General features: G+C 38.9%; 1 protein-coding gene across 1 annotated transcript in view; it reads right to left on the reverse strand.

The window, feature by feature from the left end:
- Positions 1 to 16610, reverse strand: part of ATP8A2 (ATPase phospholipid transporting 8A2) — a 500148-nt gene that overhangs the window by 64569 nt on the left and 418969 nt on the right. The window lies entirely within an intron of this gene.

A 16610-nucleotide genomic window follows, 5' to 3' on the forward strand; every position in this document is an offset into this window, starting at 1 on the left:
GTCGAGACGAGTGCAGAATAGCTGGAGGAAGATTTAAAGTGCCAATTCTCCATTAATGGTTCAGATAATCCACGGGGATATGATTCTAAAGCTCTAGGGATTCATCCAGCCCTGTCTCATCAAGAATTAATAACCAATCGTCAGCAAAGATAAGCCCCTATAAATATTTAACATGGTTAATCTTTTGGCAGCCACGCATGCGTTTTACCATCGTCTGCTCACCTTTTGCTCGGGTGACAATGACGGGATTCCCAATTGGCAAGACAGGCACACCTGATGGTTTCTGGCTGTGATCCATTACAATTAGAAAGTAAATTGTGTCATCGATCTATCACCTACTAAACAACGCGAACACATTTTGTTTGTAGAAACGAACCAGAGAAAACATCAGTTGTGGTATACTGTCTTTAAGAGAATTGGGGAACTGTTGAGCAAATGTGAGAATGAACTGTAGTCTTTCCTTTCCCGGGACTGTGTAGTACTGTCCTCAGGATGTACTCTTTAGTTTTTCCATGTGAAGATCAACTGATTAAATACTGATGCTTAGAGAAATCTTAGGATCATAAACCTTGGAAGATACCTCAAGGCCATTCAGTCCAACCCCTGCCATGAAGTAATACATAATCAAGCACTCCACAAAGATGGCCATCCTGCTTCTGTTTAAAACCCTCAAGAAGGAGACGCCACCATTTCATGAGGGGCATGCTCCACTGCCAAGCAGTTTCTACTGTCCGGAATTTCTTTGTACTGTTTAGTTGGAATTTCTTTTCCTGTAGTTGGATCCATTCCTCCATGCCCTATTCTCTGGAGCAGCAGAATCCAACTTGCTCCATCCTCAATATGACATCCCTTCAAATACTTAAACATTGCATGGATATGCTGAAAAATGTACCTAATTTCATGCATAGGCAGCAGCCATTATACTGGTAGAATGGTGCAGACAAATAGTCCTGGGAAACAGGACTTGGGTCCGAATTTCTGGACGTCCAGCAGCAGTGTCAACAGAGTGATCTCTTCTCAGGTCTACCTGATTCGCCCAGCTCCCGGTCTCTACACTAGTCTAAGGCATACAGAAAATCCACTTGGCTATAAGCTTGGAATAATTATTTTTGGACTCTAATCCCAGATCATCTCAGCCAGCATGGACCACTTTCTGTTCTGCTAGGGAATTCTGGAAGTACAGTAAAGCAACCTTTCCAAGCTCTGCCAATCCCCAGAATATGTCTTCAGTAATAAACCTGGACAAAAGTAATTCTGCATCCAAAGTGATCTCATTATTTTTGTCCATAATTATCTCAAAATAATCTGGAGAAGACCAAGTTGACTCCCCTTTATGCAGAATTCCAAATATTCCCAAAAACTAAAACTTTGTTCATGGGTGGCTGTTATGTCACTTCACTTTCTAATGGTTCTGTGTATACCACATGTTTTTGTTTCATGAACAAAAATATTAAATATTGTATAAAAATTGTCTTCATGGCTATATGTGTTGATTTATAAATAAAACATAATGACTTTCGTGATTAGACCTGGTTTCATCTCTAAAATATCTCAGTATGTATGTTAGTATTGTATGTTATATGCAAATACAGCTATTCCAAAATTCAAAACACTTGTGTCCTAAGCATTTCGCTAAGAAAGACTCCACATATGTATTATAAAACTTCAGGAGAATTTCAGGTTATATGATCAATATTATAAAATCTGACTAGTGGCATTTCAAAATGAATACTGCATGTTTATGTGCAATTTCAGGAGATACACCAAGGTATTTGGGAATGTGGTTATGGAGAAGTGAAAACACAGATAGAGTAAGACACTGGATGGCATCCTGTATTGACTTACAAGTCCAATTATTGGTAACTCACTTTTTTTTGTAGAGGCAGGAATTCCCTACCAGACAATGCAACAACCAAACTCTCCCACAAAATTAATTTTTTAAGTTTTACCAGGCCCACTCCCACAAAACAACAAATATTAACTGGTCCTGTTGCAGAGCCAGTGCCTAGATACCATTCTTAAAGCTGGATGTACAACAATAAAATTACCCTAATTAGAAACTATCCCTCCCCTAACAAATCTTTCAAAAAAATCAGCAAAAATAAACAAAACCAAATTTGGTCCAGGTTGTCCTCTTTAAACTTTAGATTACAACCTAGAAACACATCCAGGAGAATTAGGTAATGTCACATTCTGATAAAAACCAGAATAATGATATCGTCATAGTAAAACCATTTAGAAAATCTGACATGCAATTTATTCTTCTTTCTCCTCACCTTCCCACTAGGGCCCTCCGTTCTGGTAGTCAAGGTCTACTGTCTCAGCCCAGGATTTCCTCTGCCCCATTCTGATTTGCTCCTTTCATTTGCTGCCCCTCCACTCCTGGAACCTTCTTCCCCACACGCAAGAGCCATCACTTCTTTAACCCGCTTCAAAACGGACTTGAAAACCATCCGTTCATAGAAGCCTTCCAGGCATTGCATAATTGTTGCTTACTATTATTTTCTTTTGGTGCCTGTTTATCAAACCATTTCCTGTATTGCTATGTACTGTACATGTATTATCCTACTTGAGAGTATGTATTTTCCCTGGAAGAAGATTAACCATCCATTATGAAGCCAAGCCCTCCCTCCAGTCCATCTGCCTTGGTCCAGGCCTCGGAGGTAGAGAGGAACTGCTGGACCTCTTAACCTTTCCCTCCACCACTCCCTTCTCCTTCTGTGTCATATCTTTTTAGATTGTAAGCCTGAGGGCAGGGAACCGTCTAACTAAAAAGATTGTATGTACAGTGCTGTGTAAATTTACAGCGCTTCATAAATAAAGGTTAATAATAATAATTATTATTATTTATGATGCAAAAATATCTCTGTATCAGTATTTGCAGATACAATTTATGGTTACTCAGTTATTCGGAAAAAACAAACCCCCAGACCCAAAACTCAGTTCTTCCAGAAGCCTTCAGACAGAATACTCAATGTCCATGGTGCCTAGGGGATTTTTGGAGCCAGAGTAAAAAAAAGTAACTTTCCCAAGCTCTCTTGTATGCTAACCACTATATTTACAGTGAACCCTTGTTATACACTGGAGTGTGGTTCCAAGATCCCCCATGGATGTCAAAATCCATGGATGTTCAAGTCCCATTAAATATAATTACATAGCAAAATGGTGTCCCTTATAAAAAATTGAAAATCAAGGTTTGATATTTGAAATTTATACTTTTTTGAACATTTTCAAACTGTGGATGCTTGAATCCGTGTATAAAAAATCCGTGTATAAGAAGGACTGACTGTACATGATGCAGATGGAAAAGTACATAAACTAACATTTGAATTCCAAAGCGAGGTCACTCACTTTGTTTGGGTAAGAAGAGAGCTGGTTAGCAAGGCAGCTAAACATATAATGGAAATGACCAGGCATGTATGCTGTCTTCTGATAGTTTTTGCATATGGTTGCAATTCCATAATGTGATAGTGTAGTCAACTTTGCTCTATTTCTCTAATCTTGCTAGATCTGAGGAGGCTCAGAAGGTGCAATGATGACATTCTGTTTCCTGGGCATCTGGAAGAAAACCAATTCACTGTTTTTTCAGTTTACACAAGATAGGAAGTTTGCATCCCATGTGTAAAAGCATCTTGGCTGGTTAAAATAAATAAATAAATTGAAGGCATGGGCTTATCCATGGGCTTATCCACAAGGCGGAATTAAAAGCAGCCCAACATTAAAACCACACCAAAACACTATAACAATGTATACAGAGAAGAAAGTAGGAGTATGTAGGAAGAGAGGTTGGAGAAAAAGGATAGGAATTATATGGTGGAATAAGACAATTAGGAAGAGAAAATAAGTAGGATAATAAGGATGAAGAAAGTAGATGAATGATTTTGGAAAAGAGGGAGAGAGATGAATGTGAAGGGTATTGATATGAATGTTACCGAGACTGCAAATTACTAGTGGAATGGAGTGGAATGTAATGTTTAGAGGAATTGGGTTTTTTGTGTTTGCATATATTTTATATAAAATTGTATATATTTTATATGTTTAATAAAATAAATAAATAAATACCCCCCCCCCCCCCAAAAAAAACCCCAAGAACCAACAACACACCACAACAAGCAAAAACTAATGCAAATGAATTTCTCAGTCAGAAGCATTGGGTGGAATACAAATTGTATAAAATTTGGAAGGTATACTTTAGTATAAAGTACAAATTCTGTAGACACAAACTCCATGACATAATGGAGTAACATAATGCGTCCATAATATGAAAACCAAGTAGTGGTTATTTGTAGAAAGCCAGCATGGTATTGTGGTTTGATTATGGATTTGGATGCTGGGAGACCAGAGGTCAAATCCCCACTTAGTCATGGAAACCCTTGGGCAAGTCACATTCTTTCAGCTCCAGAGGAAGGCTGTGGCAACCTCGCCCACTCAACACATAGGGTTGCCATACACGAGAAATGACTTGAAGGCACACAAGTTTTTATTTGTAACAACAGTACTGAACTATTGCAATAGTGCTTTCATGCATTCAAAATTCTTCATATGGATTTCTCACTAAAGCTTTACAATCCTTACAAGAAACCTGTTAATTCAGTATTATTTTGGGGCAGGAACTGGCTCCACAAGATACAGTAGTGTAAAGCCAATTAGTGAATTTGTAGCAGCAGTGGACTTTACGATTTCTAGTGCCACAATGAGAGGCAGTGTGGTGTAGTAGTTTGAAGGGTGAACTAGAACTCCAGGGAACCAGAGTCTGAATCCCCATTGAGCAATAAAATCCCATTGGGCGATTTTGGGCAAGTCACATTCTCTCATCCTGAGAGGAAAGCAATGGAAAACCCCCTCTTAACAAATCATGCCAAGAAAAAGCCATGATAGCTTTGTTTTAGGCTTGCCATAAGTCAGAAATGACTTGAACACATGCAGCAACGACAAAGTGTAATAACGATTTGGCTGGCTTTGTGTACTATATACACCTTAATTTGGATGGGAATTTGCTACTCTGCCTCAGGTGGTAAAATATCTTGGGATGCCTCTGCAAACCAGTATGGAATTACTGAAATGGGGATTAATGAACGGGGAAAGTTTAATCTGTATGGTAGTTTTTGCCCTCTCTTCAGTTGTCTTTGGCTGGATTACTCTAGAGTAAAAGGGCCACACAGATCCTATAGGTCTGTTCTGTAACTTACCAAGAGAGAGCCTGGAAAAGTGCCTTTTGGAAGATTACAAGACCCAGAATCTTCCAGTCAGTACAGCCCCTTTCAAGATTCTTTCCTTATCATATCCTCCACAGTTACTGTGCAAAGGATGCTGAAGCAAAAGAGCACTTGCTGGGCTGTTTTAAGTTGAAATTTAATCTCTTCCCAGAGATGTTACAAACTGTGGAAACATTTTGACTTGAAAAAGGTATGTGTTTCCATATATTAACATACGTCTCACACTTGCTCACATCTGCTCAAATAAGCTATGAAATAAATATTTTCCACACTATAAATATAGCACATACTTCTCATGCTTAGAGGTACATCACTTAATCAATCAAAAAGGCGAAAAAGCCAGCTTCTGAGACTCAGCCCTTCATGGCACTGCTTGGCTTCTGGAGCAGCTAGACAAATTATTTTCTGTAGATGGTTTAACTTTGTTCCCAGTTCTTATTTCTCTTGTGAACATAAACACACACAAGCAGTAGCTCTGCTGAAGGGCATTTGAGAAAAGAAAAATTATATTTAGGCTGCAATCCTATACACTTACTTTTTTGGGAGTAAAGCTCTAAATGTAACAGGACTTATTTCTCAGTAGGTATGGCATAAGTAAAAAATGACTTGGAGGCACACAACAACAATATAGATTATACATGTTGTATAATCGAACCAAACTATCTTGTAAATTAGGTTGCCACCTTTTATATTTACCAGCCCTCTTTCTCTGCCTTCAGCTGCAACTTGACATATGGATGCTTCCTATATGAACAAAGCTTCATTTCAGATATTGTGAAGTACTTTAATGGCAGATTGATAAATAAAAGACTGCAGGTCAAACTCTTAGTGCTAGTTCCATCTAGAGTAGACCCATTGAATAAACTGAATTTATATATGTGTTGACTCACCATTTAACAATTTATTACATGGATTTATTCTAACTCAAAATAGTCAACAGGATTCCAGCTGTATGTTATGTTCTTTTTAGCTCATCTGTCACAATAAAATAAAAATGTTCATTGCTAATTCATATATTATGTAAATCTGGGACTAAATTGCTGTAATATAAATAGAAACATTTCAAACATAGTGTGGAATACTGTAACTGGTCAAACTGGGTGCATGCTCAGGTGGTCACAATGATTTTAAAACTGCAAGGTATCTTTCTCCCTTTTACAGAGTCTTCATTTTTAGACTACACTCAGAGAGACCTTCAAATAGATGGTGTCTTCAAATATAGGACTGCATGAATTATAATCCATGGCCACCGCACCATGGGCTGTGTGTTGCCAATTTTATGAACATTTTGACTCAGATATTCACACTGTTCTACTCAGGAAATGAAAAGACGCAAAGAAATGGGGGTGGCTTTCATAACTAGGTGAGAGGTAGCAAAACCAGTCAAAGCATACAACACAAAATCAGACTTTCAATAAGACTTTGGGGAAAAAATATAAATATTACCATAAGCAAAACATATGGACCAACCACAGAGGCAGAGGAAGAAGAAATGGAAAGATTCTATGACATAATCCAGGAAGAATTGACAACACACCAAAACAGGACTGCTTGCTAATAATAGGCAACTGAAATACTAACGTAGGAAGCAAAGAAGATTAAAAAAAAATGTAGGCCGATTTTGACTAGGGACAAGAAATGAAGCAGAATAGAGACAGACAGAATTCTGTGAGGTCAAGAGTCTATTCATCACAAATACCTTCTTCATATAACCAGAGTGGAGACTATATACATCGTGAAGTCGAAGGCTTTCATGGCCGGCATCCATAGTTTTTTGTGGGTTTTTCGGGCTATGTGGCCATGTTCTAGAAGAGTTTCTTCCTGAGGTTTCGCCAGCATCTGGAGCTGGTATCTCTGAAGATGCCAGCCACAGATGCTGGCAAAATATCAGGAAGAAACCTTTCTAGAACATGGCCACATAGCCCGAAAAACCCACAAAAAACTATATACACTGACTACATACAAGAACTTCCTGACAGTAAAAGCTGTTGAACAGTGGAATATTCTTCCTCAGAGAGTGGGAGAGTCTCCTTCTCTGGAGGTTTTTGAACAAAGGCTGGAGGGCCATCTGTTGGGGTGCTTTGATTGTGTATTCCTGCATAGCAGGGGGTTGGACTTAATGGCCCCTGAGGTCTCTTCCAGTGCTATGATTCTATCACCAGATGGCCAATACAAAAACCAAATAAACAACATAGTTGGAAACAGTAGATAGAGATGCTCTATTCTTGAAGCCAAAACGAGACCAGGTGCTGACTGCAGCACAGACCCTGAGATGCATATATCAAAGATTAGAGTAAAGCTGAAGGAAAACACAAAATCAGTCATCATACTGAAATATGATCTGACGAACATCTCAATAGGATTTACAGACAATGTGAGAAACAGATTTGCTTTATTAATCATAATTGACTGGGAACCAGAAAAGCTACAGTATGGGCCGAAACTAGGGACATAATCAAGGATGAATGCAAAAATACACTATCTGTGGCCAAAAAGAAAGAGAAGAAACAATGGATAGCAGAAGAAATGCTTCAAGCAGTAAAGGAAAGATGAGAAGCAAAAGAACCAGAACCATGAACTCAACTGTTCAAATACTTGTGAGCAAAGATAAAGAGAAGTACTATAATAATCAATGCAGTGAAATAGAAGACAACAACAACAAAAGAAGAGAGATCTTTCTGATGAATGTTTGACTGTATGGGAAATCTTTAACTATTTTGATTTCCTTATTTCCTAATGTCTAGCTTGAGTTTATCTTGATCCTCCATGTTAATATTTTTATGTTCAGAATTTAGCTTGCCTTTGTGCTTTTTTTCTGTGAATTTCCAGTGAATGATTTGTTGCTGTTTATTGCCTGTTTATTCCCAGGATAATGGTTCTTTAATTGTGATGTGTGTGAAAATGTTAATTGTGATTGTGTGATTTTCACAAGATAATTGCTCTTTAAACCCCCGTTTTTCCCCATGCGATAAAGTTCTCATTAATTGTTAGAAGTCCATGATTTCTCTACTAGTACTGTGGTGTCAGCCACACATTTTAGATTGTCAATGGGCCCAAACAGACAGGCCAAAATCGGGTTACTTTGGAGGTATGCTGTTTAAATGACACATGCATTTTAAGAGGCCAGAAGCTGAGCCAAAGCTGCACTCCAGTTCTTAGGACTGTATCATGGCTTTGGCGCGGCTTCCGGCCTCTTAGGACGCATGCATCATTTAAACAGCATACCTCCAAAGTGACTTGAAGAAGCTTTATTTTGGCCTGTCTGTTCAGGCTCAATGTTCCTTCCTCTTATCTTTACTTCTCCTCCTTCTCAGTTTAAACCTGCTCTTCATAGGATATTTTCTTCATACAAGTAGGATGATAAAATTCAGTCTTACCTGACCCCTTTACCAATTGGGAACCATTCTGTTTCTCTGTATTCTGTTCTAACAGTAACCTCTCATCCTAAGTACAGATTTGTCATTGGGACTATCAAATGTAGTGGTGCTCCCATGTCTTTAAGAGCATTCCATTGCTTTTAATGATTGATGCAGTCAAAAGCTTTGCTACAGTCTACGTATAAAGCACATACTGATTTTCTTTTGGAATACCTTTGTGTACTCCATTAGTCACCATATGTTTGCTATGTGGTCCCAAGTGCCTCTGCCTTTCCTAAACCCTGCTTGCACCTCTGGAATTTTTCTCTCCCTGTATGATTGGAGTCTGTGTTGCAGAATTTTAAGCAGAATTTTGCTTGAGTGAGAAATTAAAGCTATGGCCCTATAGCTGTGGCAGACTGAGGTGCTCGGAAATGATATCTGCAGGATTCTCCTGGTCATTGTCACATTGAGACAAGCAGCTACAGTAGGACCCTGAGGTGTCTCTCCATCTGCCTATCTTAGTGCACTGGTAACTGGGAGAGTGTTCTAGAAGTAATTTTCCAGCATCCTGGTCTGCAATGCATTGGAAACCCTTCAGTTGCAGCAGTGCCTACCTTAAGAGGTAGGGGTTTGGGGGAATTTGGAAGAGGTAGCTATGACGAAAGAGCCTGTCATTGTAGCTACATATGATAATACAGAATCTCCACCAATTTCCATTTCACAGACTAATGAGTCCGTACAGATAGGCCAAAATAAAGCTGCTTCGGGTCACTTTGGAGGTACACTGTTTAAATGATGCATGCATCCTAAGAGGCAAAAAGCTGCGCCAAGCCACACTTCAGTCCTTTGGTGCAGCTTCTGGATTCTTAAGATGTATGCGTAATTTAAACAGCACACCTCCAAAGTGACCTGAAGCAGCTTTATTTTGGCCTGCCTGTATGGGCCCTAATATATGAAAGAAGAATGTAGTTCTATCTTGGGTTGTATCCTTTTCTAAATACTACAATAGTTCTCATCTGAAAATACTATAAAGTTCATATAGAAGTGTGTATTTTAGGATAAAACACATACAAAAAATAGAGCAAGTTTTCCTATGTCTTCTTTTATAATTGCAGATAGATGAGGAAACCGGGCTGAAAAGACATACCTGCTGAATAAATACACAAGTATGTGAAACTGACTAAAAAAGCACTGATCCATCCAAGCTATATCCATTCATGCCATTTTTTTTCAAGGAGCCATCATATCTTCTCAAGCCCTGCTTAGGGTGAGCATACATGTTCATTTAAAAACAACAATAACCCACAAACCTCTTTTTAGAGGGAGATGAATCTCTGAAATCCTTTTCTGGCCACTTGTACCAAGAGGCTCCAGAGCCATACTTGTCCCGTTGGTTAGGCACACAGACAAAAACCATGGAAACAGTTCTGGAATTTCTCACCTTTCTGGTCAGTTCTCCATAGGCATTTGAGCATATGTTTTGTCAGGATCTTAAATTGAACTAGGAGAAACATGTCATTCCACCTCCACATGCCCCCCCCCCCAAAAAAAAAAACACATTGCTTTGTTCTGCTCCTGTTCATTTACATTTTGTTCAAAACTTTTTAAAGCAAACTTACAGACTTATTTGACTCACTGTGAACTAAAAGATTACCACATTAGTTATTAAACAGTAGCATATTAAGTGATTAATATAATCTGAGGAACTAGCTGTGTTCTTCCTTCTCTTAGTTGTTTTTGAAAAAAGATCTGAAGTATAATAATGCTTTATACCAGATAGAGATTTGTTCTCCATGAAGGGTTCCAGTAGATTGACTGGCCTGGAAAGTTGTAGCCTGCCATTTCAGCTAGCAAGTCTATTTATGAGTAGGCATCCTAGCCTGTTGATTCATTCTATGGATTTGGAACTGCCTACCTGCAAAAGTGAACGGAAGAAAACTACAGGAGGATCAAGGACTTGACCCTTGTCAAAGTGCCTTTACACAGAAGAACAGAAGAAGCCCAATGCTATAGGAGAAGGAAAAGCAGAAAGGCAGGAAATATGAGAGATAAATATAAGATGCAAAAAGATGTTGCATTGCACTAAAGTTGCAGTTGTTGACTTCGAACTCTAGGAGGCACTGAATCTGCCTTAGGTTTTACTCTGAATTTGAAAAGATCTATCCAGGGTACTGATAATGTTTGGAGGTGTGGGGTAGGTTTAATCATTCTATATAGCTCCTTTAAAGTTTAGACCAAAACCCAGAAGAAATTAATCACAGCACAGGGAAGCCACTAGCCACCATTGGTTGAGTGGTTTTATTAGATTTTCAGCAGGCAGCCAGATCCTGTTCCATGACATTCCCCCTGAACTTTCTGAATATTCATTTTTAATTCCTCTAACAGGCAACATTCTATGTCTGATGAAAAGGTTTAGTTCTCACTGGGCTGTTTGGGGATCTGGGATTAGCAGTTTTTCATCCTAATTTTTTTTTTAAAAAAAATACGCCTGACAAACCAGGAGTTTCTTACATTTTTCTGTACAATAATATGGGGTGAAATAAAGATCAAGAATGGATATGAATGTACCAATATGACAGCATACTGACAACCACTCAAGGACAGTTTGGTTGTCCATATCAAACTTTATCAAGCATGGCCACCTCTTAGTATGAGTGTAGCAGAGCTTCAAAGTTACAAATAACCTTTAACAAGATGGTTTTGAGGTGTGTGTAATGGACAATATAATGATGTAGTATTTCAAGAGTAACATGACAATTTTGAACAATTACTTTTTTAAAAGACAAAATGATGCTTTTCTATAACTTCCTTTTAAAAATTACTTCCTCTGGGCATTTTTAGAGGCAATCTGAGTGGAGGTTGTTGAGTTTTATCAATATTAAGGTTCTCCCAGAGGCTCAGTGTAGTGTAATAGTTTTAGAGTTGAACAAGGAATCCAGGAGACCAGGTTTTGAATCCCTGGGAAGCCCCTGGGTGATCTTGAGAAAGTCTCACTCCCTCAGCCTTAGAGGAAGGCAACAACAAACCTCCTCTGAATGAATCTTGCCAAGAAAACCCCAAGACAAAATTGACCCGAAGCCACATAAAAACAACAAAAGCTCTACCATCCCTCCAACAGTAATGAAAAAGCAATGAGCAATGTAACATGTGATTTAAAATTAAAACTGTTAACAATTTACATTTGGAGGGCTATATAGCAAGTTATATCACAAAGTATTTTTTAAAAAAGTTATTTTCCAAGCTCTAGTAAATCTTTCAGCAGCATATTACTTTAAAAGGGAGCTGCTCATTGACTGGCAAAGAAAGAAAGAAGCCACTCTACAGCCAGCTAAATAAAATCAAAAGGTAGCAGTACTCCAGTCCTGTCAGCTTTGTCAGCCTTGAAAGAGGGGGGATGTTTTATCAAAGCATCGTGCATGTGTTTGAACAAAAGGGTTAATCCCATATCAGAGGTTACTAAATATCCTTCTGCTGCCTCACTGAGCAGGCCAAGTATCCCTCATATACTGTAGCTGGAATTCATATTTATTGTCTAGCCAGCGTTAACAGATGTCCCTGTTTTGTAACTACTAGGTTTAGTGTTATATGAAAAACTGTTGAGGCTGAGAAATGGGATTGTTTTGCTTTCCTCCAAGCAGCATCCATGTCCCTTCTGTGGAGCCACATTGCATGGTGAACTCTTGGAGTTATGCGAAGTCAAAGGCTTTCATGACCAGCATCCATGTGGCCATGTTCTAGAAGAATTTATTCCTGACGTTTCGCCAGCATCTGTGGTTGGAGTTCCCTGAAGATGCCAGCCATAGATGCAGGCAAAACGTCAGGAATAAACTCTTCTAGAACATGGCTTCATAGCCTGAAAAACCCACAAAAAAACTTTTGGAGTTATGTTTGAAGTACTTGATGTGAACTTTTCTGCAAAATAAACAATAGACAATAGCTAAGAGTATTTATAAAAATTCATTTACTTCTCTCTCTGCATCTCTGGTTCAGATCTTATGAGATTTACTAGAGCAAATTAGAAACAGTGTTATGGCAATCTCAAGAAACATTCTGAATGGCTCGGCTTCTTAACCTGGTCTCAGTCAAAGGCATTTCTCTAGAATTGAGAGAGTATGCTTGTGAAGCTAAATTGGCACTGTGTGAGATGCTGGGGAGGGAGTGCCATTTGCACAACTGTTAATTGTATGAAAATTGTCCCATTGCCCAGACCTGAACATTTTAGATTCCCTTTCCCCTTTAACTGCATCCCACACCTGAATGTCTCTGTCAAGACAAGACAGTGAGAGAGAGCTAGTCTGCATGATTAAAATACTCTTCGGCCTGTTACAGAGCCAAAAGACCCCCAAAATAAAGCTGCTTCAGTCACGTGGAGGTATGGTGTTTCAATGATGCATGTGTCCTAAGAGTCCAGAAGCCCCACCAAAGCCAGCTCCAGTCCTTAGGCTGGAGTGTGGCTTTGGTGCAACTTCTGGACCTTAGGACGCATGCATCATTGAAACCCATACCTCCACTGTGACTCGAAGCAGCTTTTTTGGCTGTCTGTAACAGGCCTATATTTCAGTTGAATAAATGTGATCTGGCCACTTGTGATTTGCAGGAGCTCCAGCTTTTTGCACCTGTAGGGGAGACTCCTTAAACTCTGGAGAAAAAGGCTTCATGCTTTTTACCAGAGTATCTACAGAAATCCACAGAAATGGGGATTGCTGCATTTGTGGCTATCTGTCTAATAACACTGTATTTTTGGCAGAGGGAAGGTAAGTAGATCCAAATTTGTGCAGGAAAGTGAAGTCAACTGTCAATGTGAATGTGTGAATATCTGCAGCAATTTGCATAATACACTTATGTGTGGACTAGCCTAAACAAAGAAAGACAGGCTCAACTACACTATTTCCAGAGTGTTCCCACCCACCAAGCCATCTGCTGAGGCTTGAGGTAGATCTGGTAGTAACAGTCACTTCATTTTCAGGTTTGACTGGAATCAGGTGTCATCTTAAAAGCACGATGGTAACAGATAAGGAAACCATTGCACAAGTGATGTCATGAATAAAGCCCAATACTGTGAGTCTGGCAAAAGTTCTTGTCACATGAACTTCTCATCTGAGTAGAAACAAAGAAGACTTTTAAGAAAAGGATTGGACTGGCCAGACTTAAATAATCTCTAACACTTTTGGAATATTTTCTAGAGATTGGAAAATATTACTATTTTTAATCACAATTCTCCAAATCCACCAGCTAGCATGGTTGCTAGACATGCTGGTTTGGGACTCTGAGGATGCAGTTTAAAAAGTAACGTTTTCACATTCTGATGCTTTTGACTTCTCCCCACCCCCTGCTCTTGCTAACACATGAACAATTCAGACTACCTCTCAGAGGGGTGCGTGCATATTCAGAAGAGATCTGAGGAACTGAATCTAGAACTAATTTAAAATGGAAGGAGCTTAGTACGAATTATGTGTAATTAATCTATAACATTTTCTTCCTATTAATATTGTGCTTATCATCAGGGTTTGGCTGAAATATTTCTCTTGCTTCTTGAAATCTCTCAGTGGATGGCTCTGCGGTTTTTATTAAAAAGCTTGCAAAGCAGAAAATAATTAAAATATATGTGGGGGCAGATGTGCTACCACTTTGTATAAAGAAAACAAGGACCGGTAAAATTTTGTATAGAAGAGAGAATGAAGATAATATTATCATTACAAGCATAAGCAAATATGACAGTGCAACGTAAGACATGGTTGAGGAATCAGTACAGCTCGCTTTATGTTTTAGACCACATATTTATTACTACCTGGGAAGACATAAAAGGCTTCCCTAACTTACCTATTCTGCACACATGTTGGCTTTTCCTTCCTTTTGTTCCCTCCAACATACATGTGGGCCAAGACTTTTGAATGTTGGTTTCATATTTGGAAGCAAACTAGTTTCTCATTATATTTGAACAGAATAGACTGTGGTTTGTTCAAACTATATGTTATCTGCAAACCAGGATCTAAAGCTATGGATTGATACGTGCTATAATTAATTTGTTGGATATCTGGATTTAGGAGGAAACTGTACTTTGTTCAAAATCTCAAACTGAAGTTTTAACCGTTTTGCCTCTGTGTGCAGAGGAGGAGGAGGAAGAAGAGGAAGAGGAAAGACAGCCTCTGAATCACACCATGTTCCATGGTTCCTTGGCATGGCGTAATCATGTTTTAAATTAAATGAGGCCAATGATATACTTACAAATCATTAAATGGGTATAAATGTTAAGTATTACTACCAAACATTATACCCTATACAGCCCTTTTATTTCTTAAAAAAAGTTTATTATTTTTTTAAAAAATCTTCCATAGAATCATAGTTTGAAGACACATCAATGGCCATCCAGTCCAATGCCCTGCAATGCAGGAAATCTCAATCAAAGCATCCCCAACAGATGACCATCCAGCCTCTGTTTAAAGACCTCCAAAGAAGGAGAGTCTACCACTCTCCGAGGAAGTGTGTTCCACTGTTGAACAGCTCTTATTGTCAGGAAGTTACTCCTAATGTTGAGATGGAATCTCTTTTCCTGTAGTTTGCATCCACTGTTCCTTGTCCTATTCTTTGGAGCATCAGAAAACAAACTTATTGCATCCTCAATATGATACCCCTTCAATAATTTAAACAGAGCTATCGTATCACTTCTTAACCATCTCTTCTCCATGTTAAACTCACCCAGCTCCCTAAGTCTCTCCTCATAGGACATGGTTTCCAGACCCTTTGCCATATTGGTCGTCCTCCTGGGGACACGTTCCAGCTTGTCAACATCCTTTTTAAATTGTGATGCTCAGAACTGGACTTAGTATTCCATGTGAGGACTGACCAGAGCAGAATAGATGTGGTACTATTACTTCCCTCAATCTAGACTCCTACTGGTGCAGCCTAGAATCACATTTGTCTTTTTTAGCTGCTGCATGATACTGTTGACTCATGTTCAACTTGTAGTCTACTAGGATTCCTCGAACCCTTTCACATGTACTGTTGTCAAGTTAGGTGTCCCCCATTCTAGGTACATTTCGTTTTTTCACCCTACATGTAGTGTGTGCTGAAATTCATGTTGTTAGTTTTGGCCCAGTTTTCTAATCTATTCCGGTCATTTTTAATTTTGATCCTGTCCTCTGAGGTATTAGCTACCTAATTTGGTGTCATCTGTAAATTTGATAAGCACGCCCTCTATTCCTTCACCCAAGTCATTGATAAAGATGTTGAATAGCACTGGGACCAGGACAGAACCCTGTGGGACCCCACTGGTCACTTCTCTCCAAGATGAAGAGGAGCCATTGCTGAGCACCCTTTGGCTTCAGCCATACACCCAATTACAAATCCATCTAACAGTGACATTGTCTAGCCCACATTATACTAGCCTGTATGCAATAATATGATGGGGGACCTTGTCGAAGGCCTTACTGCAATCAATATATGCTAAATCCACAGCATTCCCATCATCTACCAAGATGTTAATTTTATCAGAAAAGGAGGTAAGATTAGTCTGGCATGACTTGTTTTTGAGAAACCCATGTTGACTTTGCGATTATGGCACTCCTTTCTAAATGCTTACAGAATCTCTGTTTAATGATCTGCTCTAGAATCTTTCCTGGTATTGGTGTCAGAGTAACTGGTGTCAGACTAACTTTTTTTTTTTACTGATGAAGACATTTGCCCTCCTCCAGTCTTCTGGGATTTCTCCTGTTCTCCAGGAGTTCTCAAAGATTATTGACAAAGGCTCTGAGATTACTTCTGCCAGTTCTTTTAATATCTTTGGGTGTAATTCAACCAAGCCTGGAGTGTTGAATTCATTTAGATTAAGCAGGTATTCCTGGACTATGTTTTTACTTATCCTGTGCTGTATTTCCCCTATTGTGTCTTCTGCTTCATTTCCCTCAGTTTGAGAATCCTTTTTCTTATGTGGCCCTACCATTTCCTTCTTTTCCTTTTGCTACGTACTTATCCCCAAAAGCCCTTTTTATCTTCTTAACCTCTCTAGTAAACCTGAGTTTATTCTACACTTTAGCTT

Source organism: Sceloporus undulatus, chromosome 3 (assembly GCF_019175285.1).
Source record: "Sceloporus undulatus isolate JIND9_A2432 ecotype Alabama chromosome 3, SceUnd_v1.1, whole genome shotgun sequence".
NCBI classification, from domain to species: Eukaryota; Metazoa; Chordata; class Lepidosauria; order Squamata; family Phrynosomatidae; genus Sceloporus; species Sceloporus undulatus.